This window comes from Monodelphis domestica, chromosome 7 (genome assembly GCF_027887165.1).
Source record: "Monodelphis domestica isolate mMonDom1 chromosome 7, mMonDom1.pri, whole genome shotgun sequence".
Classification (NCBI taxonomy): Eukaryota; Metazoa; Chordata; class Mammalia; order Didelphimorphia; family Didelphidae; genus Monodelphis; species Monodelphis domestica.
The window spans coordinates 150,354,168-150,375,531 of record NC_077233.1 but is presented as its reverse complement, the minus strand read 5'-3'; the positions used below and the strand labels follow the sequence as shown (position 1 = coordinate 150,375,531).

Genomic DNA, 21,364 nt, shown 5'->3' with positions numbered 1-21,364 from the left:
CTGCCGGAAAAATAGTCTGGCAAAAATTAAGGTTAGACCAACATTTTACACTATATTCCACAATACATTCTAAATGGAAATATGGCCTTAATATTAAAGATCATACTATTAAAATTAGAAGAGAAATAGATCATGTACTTTTCATAGTTATATGTAGGAATTATAGTTAACCAAACAAGAGACAGACACAATTATAAAAAATAAAATATACAACTTTGTTTATTTGAAACTGAAAAGTTTATGCACAGACACTATAAATGCATCTAGGACATAAAAGGCTAATTGAGAAAAATGCTTCTTTGAGAAGTGTTCAGTATCCTAAAGATATAAACAAAAATTTTAAAATACTTGCATTATGTAGATGTATATATAATCATATATATGAACAGTAGCCATTCCCTCAATTTATATGTGGTCAAAGGAAATGAACAAATAAATCTCAAAAGAGATTCTGCAAAGTATTCATAAACACATGAAAGAAAGCTACAAATCACTAATAATAAGAGAAATTCAGATCAAAAACAATTCTCAGGTTTTACCTTATACCCTGCAAATTGGCAAAAAAAGGATTGAAGGGATTATGGAATGATGGGTACACTAATACATTATTGGTGGAGGTGTGAACTGGCACAACAATTTTGAAAAACAGTCTGGAATTATGCAAATGAAGTGAGTAAATCATAAAATACCTTTTGAACTAGAGACTCCATTCCTGGAATAATACTCTGAAAAATACATCAACAAAGAAGAAAGTCTCTAAATACAACAGAATACTTATAGCAATACTTTTTTTGTGATAGCAAAGAATTGGAAACAAAGAAGATGCCTACCAATTGAGGAATGGCTAAATAAATACTATGTTACTGTCCTATAAGAGATAATGTGTATGATGAGAGCAGAGAAATATAGAAGTATCTATATGTACTGACAGAGTAAAATAGGAAGAGCCAAAAAAAAAAAAAACAAACCCAGCATACACAATAATTCAACAATGTAAATGAAAACAACAAACATATACCAAAAATGCAAAAAGTAAAGGTAACAAAATTATAAAGATCAAGCAAAACTCAAAGAGATTGGAGAAAACACCACTAAACCCACTCCTTTATGGAAGTAGGATGTCTACAAGTGTTACACATTACAAATGTTTTCAAACTTTTCACGGGGAAAAGAGAGACAGAGACAGACAGACAGACACACAGACAGAGACAGACAGACAGACACATAGACAGACAGACAGAGACAGAGAGAGAGAAGGGGAAAACGAGAAAGGAGGAAAGGAGAAAGGGGGAAAGGGAGAAAGAGAAACAGACAGATAGAGAAAGGGGAGAAATAGAGGGAGGGAGAGACAGGCAGACTTGGGATAACAATGCGGATGTAAAAAAAAAAGATATCAATAAAACTTATTTTTTTAATAAAGAATGAAGGATCACCATCAAACTGTGATGAAAGATCATAGTAGGACTCTAGTGAAATGATTTTGCTATCTTCAGGGAGCCAAGAAGGAAATCTCCTAAGGAAGCAGTATGTATAGTAGCAGAAAGAACACTGACCCTGGAGTTGGAGGCTTTAGACTTGAATTGTTCCTCTGACATATACAAGCTGAGTTATCTTGAGCAAATAATTTCATATTTCTGGACCTACTAAGAGATATTGTTTTTACTTTGAATGTCATCTCCTCTTCTAGCTTACAGGCTCATAGGAAGGGGTCTGAGAGGCCTTCTGATTCAGCCTCTCATTTTACCAATGAGGAAAATGAGACTCAGTGTCTTCCCCAAGATTGCAAAGTTAGTAAATGTCAGAGGCAATATTTGTCCCCATGTCCTCTGACTCCAAGGTAAACATTCTTTTCACTATGCAGGCTTCACTAGATTCTAATGAAAGGATAAAGAAATGGGAATAAGGAGTCTTGTCTAATTTAGTGGAAAATTTACCTTATAAACTATCTTAAATCTTGGAAGTTTCCCAAAACCAAATGCAATATCATATTCTTCTCCTCTACAGTACCCACAATGATGAGGTCATAGACGCATTGAAGAAGTATATAACATAATAGAATCAGTCACTAATAAAGTGTTGCAAAGTAGTTGCCCTTCCAGACCTTCATCAGATATACAAGAATCATTTGTAATATGCAACTTCAGAATTGGCATTGCTGAAGCAGTTTTAAGTATTTCTCAGAAACGATTGTTATTCCGTTGGCTAACTAGGCCTTCTAAAGGACTTTTGAATGTCCAATAAAGAATTTCCCCTATAGGGAGCACAAAGGCAAGCTCCCCTGGGCCATATTCAAATTCTTCCAAGTTTTGAATTAATAGAGTCCAAATAAATAACTTGCTCTTATGGATAAGTCATAGTCTTGCCAAATAACTAAGCATACTCTTAATTCTAGAGTAGGATGATGATGATGAGATGGGATATAACTGATGTTCCAAATTACTTTAAAACATTTTTATGAAAAATTGAAATTCTGCCAAAATCTTTGACTTTTTAAAATGTGATTCCTAAGCAGCACCAAGAAACCTAATGTGGTGGAAAGTCCTCAAAATTATTCATCAGGAGACATGGGTTCAAGTTAACTTTTAGTGCTTTGTGCTGATGAAGATAATAGCTAGCATTTTGTAGCATAAAAATATTTTCCTATTTTACAGATGAGGAAACTGAGGCAAACTGATGCTAAGAGACTTGCTTCAAGTCATGTAACTATTCTTTAAGGACAAATTTGAACTCAGGTCTTCCTAAGTCCAGGTCCAGTACTCTATCCATTGCACTACCTCTTTCTTTTAGCTTGTACTTACTTATACATCCTACTTTGTATTACATTTATTTGCATTCTTTTCTTATTCTCTCTTCCTCCCTAACATATTATCAACTAAGGTCAGGGACTATGCTTTATTTATCTTCCTCTCCCCATACATAGTGCCACACATAGAGCACCATGCATATAGTAGGTACTTAGTAAATATTTGTCAAGTTGAATTGTCACTCATTTGGTTTGATTCAATTTAAGTGATGTGAACAGATTTATGAATCAGGTGAAAACTCAATAGAGTTTGAATTTTCATAATTTGAAATAAGATTTCTCAATTTTTGTTGTAGGAAATACCCAAAATGACATCCTGAACAAATGCTGTATTTGATGGTACCTTTAATTTGTCTGAAGTGCTATTGAATGTTTTCAGTAGATCCTTTCAATTTGTTTTATGTCATTCTGAGTAACAAAGGAGAAGAACAAGTACACTGGGAGCCCCCACATTATGTGTAGGCTTGATAAAATAATCTGATGAGCAGGTAAATGGGGAATGAAGAAGGAAGGACCACATGAGATTGAATCAGTAGCCACTGGGTGTCACAGAAGAGACAGCATCTCTGAAGGGAGACTTTTTCACCAGTTTATTTTAACACACAAAAGCCTCAAGCTGGTTTGATTCCCTCATATGATTAAAGTATTAGACCTAGAATATCAAGGTGCTGCAGAGCCAGTTACATTGATAATGTCTTGGAGGTTGATTCTTTGGATAGAGCTTGGTAAGTGAGGTCAAGTTGTTCCACTCCAGTGGCATGATACCATTTATTGGTATGATCGTTGTAAATAGGTCATTTATCTGTTCCATTTGTGAAGTCAAAGGCATATTAGCTTTTCCCCCCTTTGGGCCTTTGTCTGCTAAGAATCAGCCATTACAGATGATTCATTTCTCAATGAGTGTTCACCTACCAATGAGCAAAAAGAGGAGGGGATTATTTCTGTCTTTACATTTTCTCTCAAGGACAGTCAGCTCTTGCTGGGGGTAATGATAATCCTGGAAAGAAAGGGAGTTCCAGGCAAGTTTCCTGAGAAAGTCCTCTGCCATCTCAAGATTGTGATTATCCTTCAGGCCAGTTTGTGTTTCTTGGCCCTCCAGATCCACTATATCCCATCTATCTTGCACACGTGCACACACACACACACACACACACACACACACACAAAATCAGTAAACCCAAATTAAAAGTCTCATAGAAAATGGGGTGGATTCTCTTCCTATGTCAAAACAGGAGATGTCAACATGAATAGTAAGCACTCAGGCACAAGGAAATGCAGAATGCAGGCCAGCGTTCTGAAGTCAGCTGTGGGCAATTATGTCCTCCAGGGGACTGATTGTGGACAACAAGTAAGATGCAGCACACCAGTTCCTATAATGCTGGTGATTTTTCAAGATGAGCCAATTGTTCTGGAGAACTAGAGAGTCCTTTTTATCAGTTGATTTGAATCGGGGATTCTTAATTTAGGACCTATGAACTCTTTTTCTTGTATTTTGACAACTATATTCATAGTTCAACATAATTGGTTTTATTTAATGTGTTTAAAAATATTATTCTGAAAAGGGGTCTCTGCCACAAAAAGGTTAAGATTCCATGAACCCTGAGATGAATGCACAGATAGAAAAATGCTCACCAATGTGTTAGTGGCAGGAAGTGGGGTGGGACACTTAATATACTTGAGAAGCTCAAAAGCCCTCAATAGGTTAGTTTGGTTAATCAAAGGTAACCAGATGAAATTTCATTCAGTAAATGTAATATCCCCTGAACAATACTACCTAAGTAGAAAACAAAGGAGGAAAGGCCTTTCAAAGTAATACAAAGAAAGAACAAAATTTCTTAGGCTTCAATTCTAGTTAATTATTGTGTCTGAAATTTGACTAGCAAATAGCACAGCAACCATCTATCTCATTTATAGAGAGGTTTCTAGAATCATAATATCTTCAGTTTGGTGCTAGAAGAGCAATAGAAGCTTTAAGTCTGAATCCTTCATTTTATGGATGAAGAGAAAATTTGAAACTCATCAATTAAAAAGCTGAGTTGTTTTTCAGTCATGTCCAGCTCCTTGTGACTCCATTTGGGGTTTTCTTGGTAAAGACACTGAAATGGGTTGTCATTTCTTTCTCTAGCTCATTTTATAGAAGAGAAAACAAGGCAAACAGGGTTATGTGACTTGCCCAGAGCCACACAGCTAGTAAAGGAACTCAAAAGATGTCTTCCTGATTCTAGGACCAGTGATTTTATCCACTGAGCTACCTAGCTCCCCATGTGAAAAAGAACAATGGGTTATTGTTGACCATTTATTTAGCATTAAATTGCTTCCTTGTATGGAAAACCAAAATCCAATACTATTTCTTGCATGTGGTTTTATTTGCATGGCAAAATTCCAGTGTAGAAATTCCCCCCATGAATGGATGAATATCAATACCTTGTCTGTAATTTAGTTTTAGGGTATTTGCCAGGGAAAGACACTGATAAGTTAAATAATTTACCTGTGGACACCTAATTAGTGTATGTCAAAAATGGGCTTTGAATCCAAGTTCTTTATTAATCACCTACTATGTGCTAAGTGCTTTACAAATTCTCACAACAATCCTGGGAGGTGTGATCCCCATTTTACAGTTGAACTCCAGGCCATTCCTGGAGGGAGGTACTGTATTAGACTGCATTGATGGAAGCATAGTGTGCAGAGTAAGGCAGATGATCAGCCTTCTGTTGTGTGCCCTGCTTAAGCCACATCAGTTCTGAGAAGCATATTTTGGAAAAGATATTGACCAGCTGGAGCCTATCCAAAGAGAAGCAGCACCAGGGTAGTGAGAATCTCTCTGATTATTTCTTATTGAATCATTGGAGTACATTTGCATGATGACAAGTTGATACGGAGCCAGACAACCATATGAGCTCCTATCTCTCCATAATAGTGTTGGACACCATTCTTTTCCTTACTACACATGACTTTTGTGTAGCTCTCTCTGGTATTCTTCTGCAGAAATCAACCATAAGGGGTTGAGCCTGTCTCTGGGAGCTACTGGAGAATAGAACTGACCTCTGTGGGTCTGTGGGCTACAAGACAGAATGAGAATCGTGAGGAATGTGCTCTGAATCTTGAAGAACACAGCAGGAATTTGTCTATGATGATAATTGAGCACATGCCCTGCTGGCTACCATGAACCTGTGAGCTACTGCTGAGATATTGCCTCCTCCTTTCCCCGGTTGGAAAGGAGTATCACAGGAAAGAACTCAGTAACTGATCACTTAGAATCTATGTACTCTTCTTGGTGGCCAGTTGAAGTGTTCTGATGGTATCCGACTAGACTTATATATAATTATAAAAATGATACATGCACACACATAGTTATACATACACTAGTCTATGTAAATATATAATGTAAATATAATAAAACTTGCTGAGGAAAGAGGGTTACTGTCTAGTAACTGGTAAAGCCACTTGCCCCAGAGGTCAGATGGGGAAGCTGTAAATACCTCCCCCACATTACGGCAACCCCAATGCCTCTAAAGCCCACCATAGAACAAAGATGCCAGACTGGTCATAGTGAACTGGCTGCTTCCAAACTGTGACTCTAATCACCTACTAGGTGAGCTTCTGACAGAACCTTCTTTCCAAGGAATTATGCTGTGCCCCCTTTCCAAGGCATCCAGCATTATGAGAGTTTAGGCTCTTCTTCGTAGTATAGTGAGAAGGATAGCAATTTAGGAGTGTAAAGACTTGAGTTCTGGTCCCAGTTTTACAATAAATCTGCTGTATGATGATAGACAAGTCACTTTGGCTCTGGGCCTCAGTTTCCTCATCTTCCAATCAACAATGTTGTTCTAAAAAATCTCTAAGACCCTTTTAAGGTCTAAGATGCCATGCAATTCATTATTCCATGTCTCTGGAGAGGGATGGTTTGTCCATTGTATCCTGAGGAAAGCAAGATTTCCAGCAGAGAATTCCCTGCTGCTCTGTGTATATTTGTGTGGAAGAGGAAAGGTTTGGAGGCAGGTGGTGAACAGATCAAGATGGCAGGGGTCTGAGCAAGGTGAAGTGAGTTTGCCCTAGGCTAGCCTTCCTCTAAGCTCATGCCTGCTTTCCAGTTCTGAGATACCACCTGTATCAGTTACTTGAATGGCAGGAACAATCTGGAGGAAAAAACTGGCTCTCTAACTGTCAGGGTCAATAGTGGGATGGAGCAAACTAACTCCTCAGGGGGTAAATGTTCTCTCTATAAATCACTGACTACCCCCAAGGCAGACAGCAGCACAGTATATTCTTGCATGGTACATTCTACCACTGTGTCTCTTCACCCAGGAGGGGGTAAGGTACCTTAGAGAGTGAATCTCCTCTTCTGTCTTCATTAGAAACAGGGTGGTGGCATAGATGGAGGATTGAACTTGAATTCAGGAACCAGGTTCAAACCTTGACTTTAACACTAGCTCTAATGATTAGGATGGAATACTCCTGTGCCATAAGAAATGATAAGCAGGGTAATTTTTTAAAAATTATGGAAATACCTACATGAAATTATGAAAGGCAAAATGGGTACATTATATACAGCTACAGAATTAATATTTGAAGACTCACTTGTGAATGACCACCTCTAGAGAAAAGACTGATAAATAGAAACAGGAAAGTCACAATTTATGCAATTTTGTCACATGATGCCTTCTCTAGTGCAAGGAGGAGAGGGAATGAGATATCTGGGAATTTTAATGTAGCCAAAAAACAAATTAATTAATTAAAAAAAAAACATTAACTCTATCACCTTGGGCTACTTAAAGGAAAGGAACAAGCATTTATATAGCACCTATTGTGTTCCAGGCACTGTGCTAGATACTTTTTACAAATATTGCCTCATTTGGCATAACCTTTATGAGTCTCAGTTTCTTCATCTGTAAAACTGGAATATTGATATTTGTTCTGTTTACCTCATAGATGGGTTATGATGAAAGTATATTATAAACAATGAAGGCTGTAGTGGGAGTTACTCCTTTTTTTATGTAGCCCTAGGCCCATTTCCCTTCAAGGGAATAATAATGCTATTCTCTGTATCAACTGTGTTCCTATTCTCCCAAGTACAGATTGAATCAGGTTTAAGTGTCATTGACAAGTATTTAACAAAATACATTAAAATACCCTAGAACATAGATAATGTTAATGTATGGTATCCTAAGTCAATATTCAGTTGGCAGGTATCCTTCTGAATGGTTGAGTGGCCTCATTTCTATTTAGTTTGAAACCATGGCTCTAAATCATCAATGATTTGGCTTTCTTGCCATCTGAAACTTAATATACACACACTGTGCTTTATAAACCTTAAAGTGCTATATAAATGGTGATGATTGTTGTTGATATTGTTATTATTATTATTCCTAGAAAAAGTCAAGAACATATCATTAAAGGAATGATTTGTGTGATTTATACAGGACAATTTTGAAAAGGAAGCAGTATAGACTCAAAGCCAAAATGGCTTCATTAAGAATCTGTCATGCTTGAATAACCTCATTTCCTTTTTTGGCAGGTTTATTAGACTTTTAAATCAAGGGATTGCCATAAACATATCATTATCTGGATTTCAGTAAAGTATTTGCCAAAATCTATTGTGCTACCCTTGCTGACAAGATGAAAATGGGTAGGCCAGGTGATAGTACAGCAAGGAGGATACATAGGATTGAACCAAGTAAGAATCATTACTTGATCAATGTCAAGTTGAGAGTTCTGCCCTTACCCTTATTCTATTGGGAACTTGTATCCAATGAAGGCACAAGCAACATGGTGATCAAAGCTGAAGATGACAAAACTGGAAGATATGACCAACACACTAGACGGCAGACATGATCCAAAGAGGACTTTGATAGGCTAAATAACATATAGGTATAAATGTAAAGTCTTGTTCTTTGGTTCAAGAAATAAGCCATACAATGGAAAGATATGGGTAGATTATATTTCATGTAGAAAAAAATATTGGAATTCAAGCATACTATAATATAAGTTCAATAAGAGTTAATGATTCCCACCCCCACCCCAAAATAGGTTATTCTGTCCTAGACTTAAATGAATGAGGCATAGTGCCTAGAGAGGAAGATGATGTTCTTCCATAACTTGCTCACACCCCACATGAAGTACTATTTTCAGTAATGCTTAGCATATTTTAAGGACATTTGATAACAGGTCAGATCACATTCAAGTGGGACCAAGGTTATGAAGGAACTAAAGACCATGAGGATCAGTTGAAGGAACTGGATGTATTTATAATGGAGAAGATTTAGGGGAAACATGATAGTCTGGCATGTTAGAATTGTTCTGCTTGCCCCAGAGCACAGAACTAAGAGTTCAATTCGATAAGAATTCATTAAGTACCTACAATATGTAATGTACTATGGAAACTAAAAAAAAAAAATCCTGTAGCTCTGCCTCCAAGAAGTTTGTATTCTACTTAAGAGTTACAATAATACTCAGATAAATATATACAGTCAATGCAAAGAAAGGACAGTGTGCTGACAACTTTGGGGTGGAGAAAGGCACTGATGTAAGAGGTGTCCCATGAGATGAATCTAGAAAGAAACCAAGGCATTCTAGAAGTCATATATGAGGAGGGAAGGCATCACAGGTAGAGACAACTGCCTTTTAAAAGAACTGGAGAAGGAAAAGGAATGTTGTGTTTAGGGGGAACAACAAATAAGGTTTGTATGGCTTAAACATAGAGGAAAGTTTTGGGGGGGTTTTAGAGAATCAGATTTAGACTTGATATACAAACAGCTGATCAATTAGGGAGGGAGGTGCTTTCAAAGATACTCAGTTCCCTTTCCCTAAAAAGTTTTAAGAGATTCAATGATTATTTAATGAAATGATCATTTATTAATTGCTTATTATGTGTCAGGCACTGTACTAGGCACAGGGGGAAAAAGATGAAAGAGAAATAATCCTTTCCCTTAGGGAACTTACATTCCATTAGGGGAAATACAGAGAGGTAAATTCAAAATATATGCAAGTGAATTCATAGTAATTTGGGGGGGAAGAGGTGCTGGCACCCAGGTAGAATTAGAAAGAGAAATAATGAAAGGGGCACTCAATTAGTAGTTGAAAGATTGGATTAAAATCCCAGCTCAGCCACTAACTGGCTATGTGACTTTGAAACAGTAATTTCTCATCTTTGGGCTTAGATTTATTATGAATAAAATGAAAGAAGGGATGGACTATGACCTCTAAGGACCCTTTAACCTTTTGTGACCTGTAACATGAAGTCCAATTCTCTCTCTTCTCTACCATACTGCTAAATAAGAGTGTTCAACATCTTTTTTTTTCCAAGTTACTAATTTAGTTGTTCTCAGGACTGCCTTTGAGGAGCTCCAATACAGTGAGGGGCCAGAGAAAAACAAGGAGAATTGGAAATGATATTCCTTGGTGAGGACAATCTGCCCTAACCTTTGGTGTCTGCCCATGGGGAGCAGACATCTGTCTGGTTCCTGAGACTAGGACTTGCCCTTGAAGAATTCACAGCCTCGGGAAGACAGGACAGAGTTGTTTTTTTGTTTTTTGTTGTTGTTGTTTTTTTATCTTAGGTACCATCCAGCTTAACTTGGAATGTGTTTATAAATTCACCTCTATTCCACACAGTGTTTTCAGTCTCAAAACTTAGAGAGAAATCATGGATCTCTTTGGGAAGAGGGTGGGGAATTTATAACAATAATAGCAATGTTTATAGCTCATTTGGACCAGACCTATAATTTCATTGGAATAAAAAACTCCTGTTGATGAAACTTTTTCTATCAATTCAGATCAACACCTGCTCTAGAATTTAGTATTTGAGCTTTGTAGAAGGGAGGGTGCTAAGAACTAAATGATCTTCCCAGGGGCACCCAAGCAAATGATCTAGAGATGAGGCTTAAACCCATTTTTTCTTGACTCTAAAGCCAGCTTTCCATACATCACTCAGTGGTGTGAAACTCAAATAGAAATGGGACCACTAAACCATACATGAAGATCCCTGAAGGCTATATATTGACCTAGAAAACCAAATGTTATCTGTGTTTTATTGCACCTTTATTTAGTTGGTTAAATTTTTCTCAATGTCAAATTTGAAATTCCCAATTTTAACTTTGTTTGGGCTTTACTACACCATGGTGTGTCTGAACCATCAACATTTATTAAGCACCCATTATATACCTGAAACTGGGCTAGGTACTGCAAAGAATGAAGCAATGCCTACTTACTAGGAGCTTCTAGTCTAATGAGGAGGACAAGTCCATATAAAAATAATGTGCAGCATAAATATAAATGGAATAAATACAATATATTCAAAGCATCAAAATTCAAGGTAATTATAGGAGAGAGGCTACTAGTTTTAGAGGCAGCCAGCAAAGAGTTCAGAGAGAAAATTGTGCTTAAATTGAAACTTAAACATCGAGAAACTCTCTATAAAGTCAGAGAAGAGAGAGATTACTCTCTGGGTGTATGGGAGAGCCAAGGCAAAGGCACAGAGTTGAGAAATGGAGTATCATGTGTGAGTAACAGAAGAAAGGCCAATTTGACTTTATCACAGAATGTAAAAGGACCAGTAATGTCCATTGAGAATAGGAATATAGGCCAAGTTGTTTAGGACTTTAAAAATTAAAACTTATATATTTGTCCTAGAGATAATAAGAAGTCAAGAGAGTAAAACTGAATAAGAGAATTACATGATTAGATCTGAAATTAAGGAAAATTGTTTTGGAAATAGTATATAGGATGAACTGGAGGGGTAAGAGATTCAAGGCAAGGAGACCAATTAGGAGGCTAGTGGAGTATTCCAAGGGAGAAGTGAGGGGGTCCTGAATTAAGATGACATCCATGAATCAAGAGAACACTCAACAATTCAAGAATCCATCATTTCATTGATGTGGAGATTGACTAGTTCTTCTAATATGGCTCTCATTTCCTCCATGCCTCAGCAGACAGTCTTTGTGAGCAGCTCCAGCAAAACAGATTTTCATTCAGTGGCCAGGCTTCTAGTGGTGAATATGTCCAGACTTGGCTAAGCAGATCACACAAAGTCCATCATTGTACATAGAGTCTCTTCAGTGTGGCAGAAACTACCAGAGTTTATATTCCACTGGCTTGGCTATGGACAACACAAAGTCTCCTTTTGAGGAAAACCTCAAAAGGAGATTTTAATGAAGGTGTGATCATTAGGATAGGGGTTCTTTGTGGGGGACTTTGGGAACCAAGGGGTTAAATGGCCCTGAACTCTCCCTCCTCTATCCTGAAAGTTCACAATGAGGCCACAGGTGCAGAGAAAAGAGCAAAGTAACCTTGAGGAAGATAGGGAAAGCAAAGAGAAATCTCCCTGGCTCCAGAGGCCAAGCTCTAGTCAAAACTATGTTTGTTGACCATTTGCTTCAGAGTAGATAAATATTCACATTGCTTCTAGCTGAGAGGCTAGGACAGCAGAAGCCTGATAGAGGAACATGGTGGAATAAAGCTAGATAGTGCCAGCCTGAGAGTCTCTCCTCCCCTTGGTCCCAATTCTGGGATCCCCAAGATCATGACAGGTTCTTAGCCTAGGGTCCATAGACACCATAGGAGGGAGGATTTATGGATTCATTTCAGGAGGCTCCTGAACTTTCATTGGGGAAAAAAAGTATATTTTTATTTTCACCAACCGAAGTTTAACATTTCCTTCCATATTGAATTTTTTAAAACTATTCTGAGGCATCTATGACATACAAAATAGGTTAAGAATCCCTGAACTAGAGATTTGTATTTATATAGGACATTTTGTGGTTATAAAACAACTTACTTACATGATCTCATTTAATCATCACACAACAGCCCCGTAAAATAGAGAATACTATTGTTTCCTCATCTGTAAAATGACTTGCCCAAGACCATATAGTTAGTTGAATTAAGAATTCAAGTATCAATTAAGTAGACAGGTTATACCACAGCCTTTTGGGATATCTCCATCAGATAACCCTTTTGGAAATATGGCCTTTAATAATTACAACCTTAATGGAGCACCCAAGACAGGAGATAACGTCAGACAGAGCCTTGGGGAAGTGAGGAGAGCGGGGAAGAAGAGGTACAAGGAATTAAGAGACAGTACCTTGAAGGGGAGGACAAGTACTCAACACCCCATTCCCCAAATAATATATTCTTCCTTCTGGTCAAATCTAAGCTTGGTTAAAAGGAAACTGACCTCAGAATGTCCAGATTCTTTCTTCCAAGCTCAGGTAATTCTCTTCTTGAAGCAGAAAGAATAGAAGAGTTGGTTTTTCCATTTCTGAGCATGTATTGTCATTGTGTTTGTGAAGGAAAGTTAGCCCAGAGGTAAGGAAGCAATTCTCAATAGAAGGCCCAAAGCATCTGCTATACAAGCTCTCAGAGAAAGGACATGAATAAGCCAGCATGGAGGTTCTTGCCCTGGGCTCTATGGACTTGTTCTATTGTTTGTTTTTTCCTCCAATATTTAGATAACTATATTTAGATATAATTGATTTCCTATCAATTTTATTTTATACCTTTAAAAACATTATTCTGAGAAGGGCTCATAGGATTCAACAGATTACCAAAGGAGGATCCATGTAACAAAAATGGTAAAGAGCCCTCATTCTAGGCACAGTGTCTAGAGGAAGTCAACCAGAATGATGCAGAGTTAAAGTTCAGGCCCCAAGAGGTTCAAATGAAGGAAGTAGGGAGACTTAGCTTGAAGAAGATAAGATCTGGGGTAGCAGGAAGGAAGTTAATCTGATTGTCCTCCTCATGTATGAAGGGCTGTCATTTGGAAGAAAAACTGTTCCAGGTAACCCTAAGAAGCCAAACTGAGTCTGATTTAAGGAAAATCTCCCTGCTGATCACAGTTCTCTGAAAGTGAATTGGACTGGATGAGAAGGGAATATACATTCCCTACTCCAGAGGACTCTCAGTAAAGCTAGCTAATTGAGGTCAGGGGAAGAACAATACATACACAATTAAATAAAAATAAAACATATATACATTCTCTATATTTCTTCCTAGGTGTAGTTGGTAATGCAGGGGACAATAATGGACCTGGATTTAGGAAGACCAGAGTTCAAATCCATCCTCAGACACTGACAAGCTTGGTCAAGTCGCCTAACTTCTATCTGCCTCAGTTTTCTCATCTTGAAGATAGGAATAATAATAGCATCTACATCCCAGGGTTGTCGTGAGGATGAATGACATAAATCTTTTAAAGGATTTTGAAAACTGCATTCTTAGTCTAACAAAGTGATTTGGGTGGGAGTTTTCACAACTGATGTTGTAGGTGGAAGGGTTCAGGAAAGATTTTGTGTAAGACATCATGATCTGATCATAGCCTTGACATACTAGAGAGTCCAAGAAGAGAGGTGAGTGTTCCAGATTCAGAGGGAACCAGTACGGAAGCAGAGGTGAGAGGTGGAATGTTGTGATAGGAAACAAATGGGCCAGTTTAGTGAAAAATCAGAGTGCCAAAAGGAGAATAATGTGAAATCAGTTGATAAAATGGAGTGTAACTTCGAATGCCCAACAAGAGTATGTATTTTATCCTAGAAGCAATAGGGAAGCACTATAGCTTCTTGAGCAGGGTAGTAACATAGACAGATATGTCCTTTAATTATTAATATTGATTATTATTATTTTGTTATATTTAATTATAATTAATTTACAATTATAATAATTAATTATAATTAATGCTAACTTGACTGTGTAATGGATTGATTCTAGAGAAAGAATTGGTAACCATTCCAGTATCTTTGCCAAGAAAACCCCAAATGGGACCTGACCAAGTTAGACATGATGGAAATGACTTAACAATGTCAAAAGAATGGATTGAAGAGGGGAGAGCCTGGATTTAGGGATATCAATTAGAAGACTGTTCTGTCAGACCATATGAAAGGTGATGCTGAGGTCCTGGAACTATATTACTGTTCATAATACTTTCTCCAGGCTTCTCAGAGCCTGAAGGAATTTGCTTCATCTGATCCCAATCACTGGGGTGAGGATTAGGGGATAATAGGAAAGAGAATGGCAAATGGAAAAAAAGTGTTTGTTATGTTTGGCTCCATTTCCCAGAAGACCAAGGGTTGGGGCTGACTGCATGGGGAAGAGGGCAATACCTGGAGCAAGCAGCATTCAGAAATTGAAGGCTGCCTTACTTCAATGCTGATTGATATGAGAAGTGAACTAGGGACTTCAATTTGAGAACAAGTCAGCAGTTCTTCAAAGCTACTTCCTGGGGTCCTTTTGTGTGAAGGACAGGACTGTGAGACCTGAATAAAAAGAACAGAAAGTAGTAAATGACTCAGAGGCTATGGCTATCACATCCTAAGAGAAATGTTGTCCTTTCTTGAGGAAGGCAGCAGGAAGCAACAACAGAGACATTGGCAGCAGAGGGCAGAGCCATGAAGGGGGAAGACACTGGTGTACCCTGGCAGGAAATAGGGGGAAGAACCAACAGTGGTAACACCTGGTGCAGGTGGGCAGTAGGAGAGATGGCAGAGCCCTAGCACAGCATCCTACAGATGCCTGGTAAGAGCCAGAGTAGTGGAACTACAGACTGCTGGGGAGACAGGCACATATGATGGGAGCCAGTGAATTGAGTAGGGGTCACTACAAGCAACTGGGCACCCCTCATTTAGAGAATAAACTCAGTCCTTCACCCTTGCTGGCACAATAGGTCACAGAGACTCTGCAGGTGCTTGGTCTTCATTCCCTAGGGAAACAGAATTGGATGGGAGGGTTGCTTGACTGTAGTAATGCATTTCTCTTTCTTTTACTGGGCTGGGCAATCATACATAAGGTAGTACTAAAGGATTCTGTAGATTCCTATTAGAAGGGAGGAGAAGAGGAGAGTTTCTTTACTATTATATAGGCTCAGGTACAAGTCCCTAGTGTGTTGTTATTGTGTTAAATAAAATCTGTTCCACACTTTGTCTTATTAGCCTGAAACTTTTAGGGAGGCTGAGCACAATCCTTTGGGGAAAATATCACTCACTAATATGCCTAGAGTTGGCGTAGGTGTGACTAGAATGATCCAGAGAGATTTCATAAAAGGTTCCCCAAAATAGTACTTTGGTCCTTTTCTCAGGAGGATGTGAGTTCAAATCTAGCCTCAGGTACTAACTGGCTATATGACCCATGTAGCCTAACCTAACCTCAATCTGTTTCAGTTTCCTGAACTGTAAAATGAGGATAATAATAAGCACCTACCTCCCTGGATTGTCACAAGGATCACATATTTTTAAGGCATTTAAAATAGTGCCTGAGCCATAGTAAGTGCTTTATATGTGTTTGTTCCCTTCCCTACCATCATCATTTATGTTCTTTCACATTCATTTCAGTTTTTCAAAAGATCAAGGATTCCTCCAGAATAGGTATTCCCTCTGCTAACACAAGAGAAGAGCACCTCCACTTTTTAGGTTCCTTGTATTCCTTTAGATTCATTTCAGTTCTTCAAAAGATCAAGGATACCTCCAGAATGGATACACTCTCTACTAACACCTCCATTTTTTAGGTTCCATGCGTGGCCAAAAAAAGTTATCACCTGTTAGCCCATCATTGAATATTGTCTTTCATGTTTACCATAATCAAAGAACGAATTACAATGAAGCACTCATCATTTAATGACCCCCTTTGCATCTGCTTGTAAACTCAGAACTTGGTGTGACACTCAAATCCAGTTTCATTTGGTCTTCCAAATGAGCATCTGACATCTGTGATCACAGCCATGCTTTTGATTTGAGTCATGTGTGAAAATGTTGATTCACACCAAGGCTCTTCGAGTACATGAGGCCCATTTTAAACAGCAAGAAATGCTGCTGAGTTTTATGTAACTGCATTAAAACTGCTCCTGGAGCAGTAAAGAAATAAACAATTGTGACATAAAGTCCCCCTAAAATCTACTCTCTCTCACCTGTTAGGAGATACAAACTGATATCTACATAGCATTCCAGTTTCTGCTTGCTTAGAGGAAAAAGGAAAAAGGTGTCACCAGAGGTCAATCAAAAAGCATTTAAGTACCTACTATGTGCCAGGCACTGTGATAAAAAGAAAGGTAAAAGACAGTCTCTGCTCTCAATCTAATGAGGGAGATGACATGCGAACAACTATTTAAGCAAGCTATATATAGGATAAATTGGAAATATTCAGAGGGAAATAACAGAGGGAAGGCACTAGAATTAAGGAAAATCAGAAAAGGCTTCATTTAAAGTTACAGCTTCCCCAAGGCTAACCACTTTAAATGTAATGATGTAAGTACATTTACTGAATGTGTATAAGTCTCTACAACAAATTTGTGGAAGCAGACTTTAGTAATTAAATGCTGAGTCAGGATAGCATAGTGGACAGAGTGCTGGCTTTGGAGTCAAGAGACAATCTCAAATTCTGCTTCAAATGTTTAATAACTGTGTGACAAGTCTCTTAATTACTCAGTGCCTCAGTTTCATCATCTATAAAAATGGGGATAATCCAGGTATGCATGTAAAGCCAGGAGAGAGGGCAACTATGTGGTAGAGTGGATAAAGCACTGGAGTGGGAAGAGAAAGACTCATTCTTATGAGTTCAAATCTAGTCTCTGGCATTTTGATTTACTAGCTATGTGACCCTGGACCCCTTAACCCTATTTTCCTCAGTTTCTTCATCTGTACAATGAGCTGCATAAGGAAATGGCAAATCATTACAGTATCTTTGCCAAGAGAACCCCAAATAGGGTCATAAAGACAGATATTACTAAAAAAATAACTGTGAAATCACCACCACCAGAAGGGGTGGGGGAGGAAGAAAAAAGAAAAGAGAGGAAAGTAAAAGTAGGAAGACAGCTAACCAGATGTCTATTGCCTCAGCATCTGGAAGGCAAGCAATAAGAAATAATTTTAAAGTCATAACCCCAGAAGCCCTGCCCACTCTTTATGATGTAGGATTTAAATTAATGTCTAATACTCCAAGTATTATATTTTACAAAGTTTATTAGTAATAACTTGAAGTAAAGGAATTAAAATGTAATTATCTAACAAAATAAGACCACGTGACCAAGCTCGCCTTGCTGGTTTAAAAGCTCCACTCCAGCAACTTGAGATCCAGGAGAAGGGAACAAGGGGTGAGGCTACACCAAACTTATATCCTCCCTATGTCAGTACCCAACGTAAGCAGGAAAGTGGGGTGCTGGGAATCGTAGTTCAAAGGTACAGGAATTAATTACACAATGGCCACACATGTTCAGTTATGTGTCCCAGAGAGACATACTGGTAGAGTAGATTTGATGTTAGAAGACCTAGATTTGAATCTTGGCTCTGCTCCTTACCCTCCTGTGAAGTTGGGCAAATTATTTCATCTTTCTGGGCCTCAGTTTCCTCATCTATAAAATGAAGAGGTTGGACTAGATGGCCTCTAAGATCTTTTCTAGCTCTGGATCCAGTATCTTGTGATACTCCTAAATCCACCTCCTTGATGGTGATGTGATACCTATTGACAATGGAGCTTCTGACAGGCGAAAGTAAGCCTGGCAGACACAGAGCCTGAACCTCATAAAAAGAAGAGAAAGCTATCTTCCTCCTTGGGGTCCATAATCCTAAACCAAAAGGGTTTTTCCATATATCTAGGCCTGGAAAATAATTATCAATTCAACAATCAACTATTAACTACAATTTCATTGGTAGCTCCCCCCATGTGGAAAATCTCTCTACTGATACAAATCAACACCTTCTCTGAAACCTATAGGTTTAGAGCAGGGGATCCCAAACTACAGGTCATGGGCAACATGCGGCCTCCTGAGGCCATGTATCTGGCCCCCACCGCACTTCCGGAAGGGGCACCACTTTTATTGGTGGGAAAGTGAGAGGAGCACTTTCTTATGTGGCAGCCCCACAAAGTGGGGCATCACTCACATACAGTACTACTTCTGGTGACATAATCCTTTGCCTGGCACCTTGTTCTGAGAGTAACTGAACAAGAATGAGGTGCTGTACAAAGGATTCTGTGGCTGCACAATGGAAGACGTCAGCATGGTGAGTCGCTATCTGGGGGAGGAGATTCCACAGTTTGTATATTGCACGAATTTAGGGTTATTGTTAGGGTTAGGGTTAGGTCCAGTCCTCCAACGGTCTGAGGGACAGTGAACTGGCCCCCTGTGTAAAATGTTTGGGGATCCCTGGTTTAGAGGGTTGCTCAAAGCACCAAGAGACTGACCTGTCTATTGTCTCACAGCCAATATGTGTCAGGAAAAGGACTTGAATTCAAGTTTTTTTGGTTTTAAGACTAGTTCTCAAAAAAGCGCCTCATATGGTTCTTTTGAAGGAAGACTAGGAATCCAACAAAAATGGATAATGGGGAAGTGTAGAGGGAACATTGAGAATTAAGACACAGGAGAATACTAGGGTTTGGCAAGGTGATAGTTTGGCCTTCTTGGAGCATATTAGATATGTCTAGGAATTCAGAATGAATGCCCTTTAGGAAAGAAACCTTAAATACCATGTTAAAAAACTTTGACTTTTTTGGTAGGCAACAGGGAGCCATGGAAACATTCTGAGTACATGAGTAAGGTGATCTTGTTTATACACAACAAAGGTTAATCTATTAGGAAAAAAGGTTTAGCGAGAACAGTATATTTTATAAACTTGGAGACAATGAAGTTCAAAGGGTCCCAAGGTTTATGTACTAATTTTTAAGTAGTTTTTGTTCTCCCTTGCTCCTTGATGCCAATTCTCAGGATCTGATCTAAGGGAAGAAACCAGGTCAGGGGCCAGGGAGTTTGAGAATATGACTAAAGGCCACAGCCGAATCCTTCTCTTGTGTTCTCCTGAAAACTCCTTGCAGTTGCCTGACTTCTTGGAGGAACAAGGAACAGAAAACATTGTATTTCATACATTCCTAGACCTAAGATTTTCAATATTCCCCCAGGACAGATCTGCTTTGTGAATATAGTGAGGCTCCTGCCATTGACCACTAGATATTAGTCTTTAGTAAGAACCTAGGGAATGGGAGGAGAGAAGGAGGGTGTTGGAGATGAACAATGATTCTTGCCTTTGGTCTGGAAAATCCATTCCTAGCCATTATTTGGCACACACCTCCCTTAATTGTCTAGAGCAGGGTTGGCAAAACTTTTCCCAGTTTAAGTGCCCAGAGGGCAAATTCAAGCTGTCTCTGAACCTCTGATTACAGAGAGCTGAGGGTGAAAGTGCTTGCTTTAGGAGGCTGGGCAGAGGAGTGGGATTGGTGAAAAATATCCTCAACCCTGGAAAGAGGGGGAATGGAGCAGCTTCCCAAGTGCTGGCTCCACATGTGTGCCACAGCTTCACCAATGTGGGTCTAGAGTAATTCCTACCAAGTTCTTCCAGCAATCGAGTCACAGCAAGATGTACTTATACACTGATAAATTATCAACATAGTTATGAGTACTTGGTAAAACTTACACCCTTTCAAGGTATGGACTATCAGTGGAGGCAGCTATCAGACACATCAAGAATGTACAGGCATGGTACAGAGGAAGAACAGTATCAGTAGGCATACAATGGGGACAAGTTCAAGGCAACCTGCCTATAAGAGTCAGCAGCTACTTCCAGACACTATCATTTGGTGATATGATCTGGTCACTTGCTTCTGCTTGGGCAGAGCAGGTTAGAGTTGTGTGAAATATTGTTTGGTCCTCAGGAACTGGCAACCTCTTTGGGTGCAGTATTGAGATACTAGTCTGTTCTTGTTCAATTGTGTGAATGGATGTTCCCTAGAAGCTGGCCTGTTCAGGTCTGAATCTAAGGAACAGAGTCTTGTTTGGGTGTGAATGGGAGAGAATGAATCTGTGTCTATCTCTAGGAAGATCAAACTCAATTACAGAGAGTAGCCACTGCTGAAGAAACCTGGCCCAGGCTAAGTAAGTGGGTCTTGCTTGTCTAAGAGTACAACTCAAAAGATTCCCCCAAATCTGCTCATTAAATTCCTCAGCCCGAGTAAGTATACCTATAAAGTATTGGGTTCACTTGTTGAGATAACAAATAATTACCAAACATCTCCTGGGTGACTAATGTGAGCTGCCAACCTTAAGACCTAAGCCCTGCCCTGGAACTCCACGGTCCCCTCAACACCATCAGGTAATAAGAGTGTTTAAATTTATATGTTCTGCTAAGATGAAGAACATCTGTTGCTTTTTCACCAAGAACAGGAAGACAGGATTATGCCTGCTCAGCAGCAAGGTACTGGGAGCTCTCAGGTGATGTATAAGTGATTTTCCAGATGTCAATTTGCATATCGTAAGATATAAAGCATGTCAGACAGAAGCTGCTATTACAGTACACTTAACAAGTTCTTTTTCTGAAGTCCATTTCACTGTTTAGAGTGAGCTGGAATTGGGGGCTATACCACATGTCATTGGCCCTGCCATCTCATTCCTATTCCACAATCCCTGGCTGGGCTGCGGAATCAAAAGAGCCACTCATGAGCTAATCCAACATGGCAGAAACTCAGTCATAAATATTTTGCTTTTGCTTTTCTTTTCTATCATGTCTGATCATTGAATTAATCTGGACAAAGAGTGAATGAGAAGAGACAAAAGTGAACCACACCCCAGTTTTGTTTTGTTTAATTTGCTTTGGTTTCCAC

At 38.8% G+C, this 21,364-nt stretch overlaps 1 protein-coding gene and 1 long non-coding RNA gene across 3 annotated transcripts in view; one reads left to right on the top strand and one right to left on the bottom strand.

Annotated features, from left to right (window-relative positions):
• Positions 1-21,364, bottom strand: part of LOC103096345 (uncharacterized) — a 90,000-nt gene that overhangs the window by 47,087 nt on the left and 21,549 nt on the right. The window lies entirely within an intron of this gene.
• The window catches only part of PRKCB (protein kinase C beta), a 677,822-nt gene that overhangs the window by 640,563 nt on the left and 15,895 nt on the right, over positions 1-21,364 (top strand). The gene's annotated exons all lie outside the window — the stretch shown is intronic.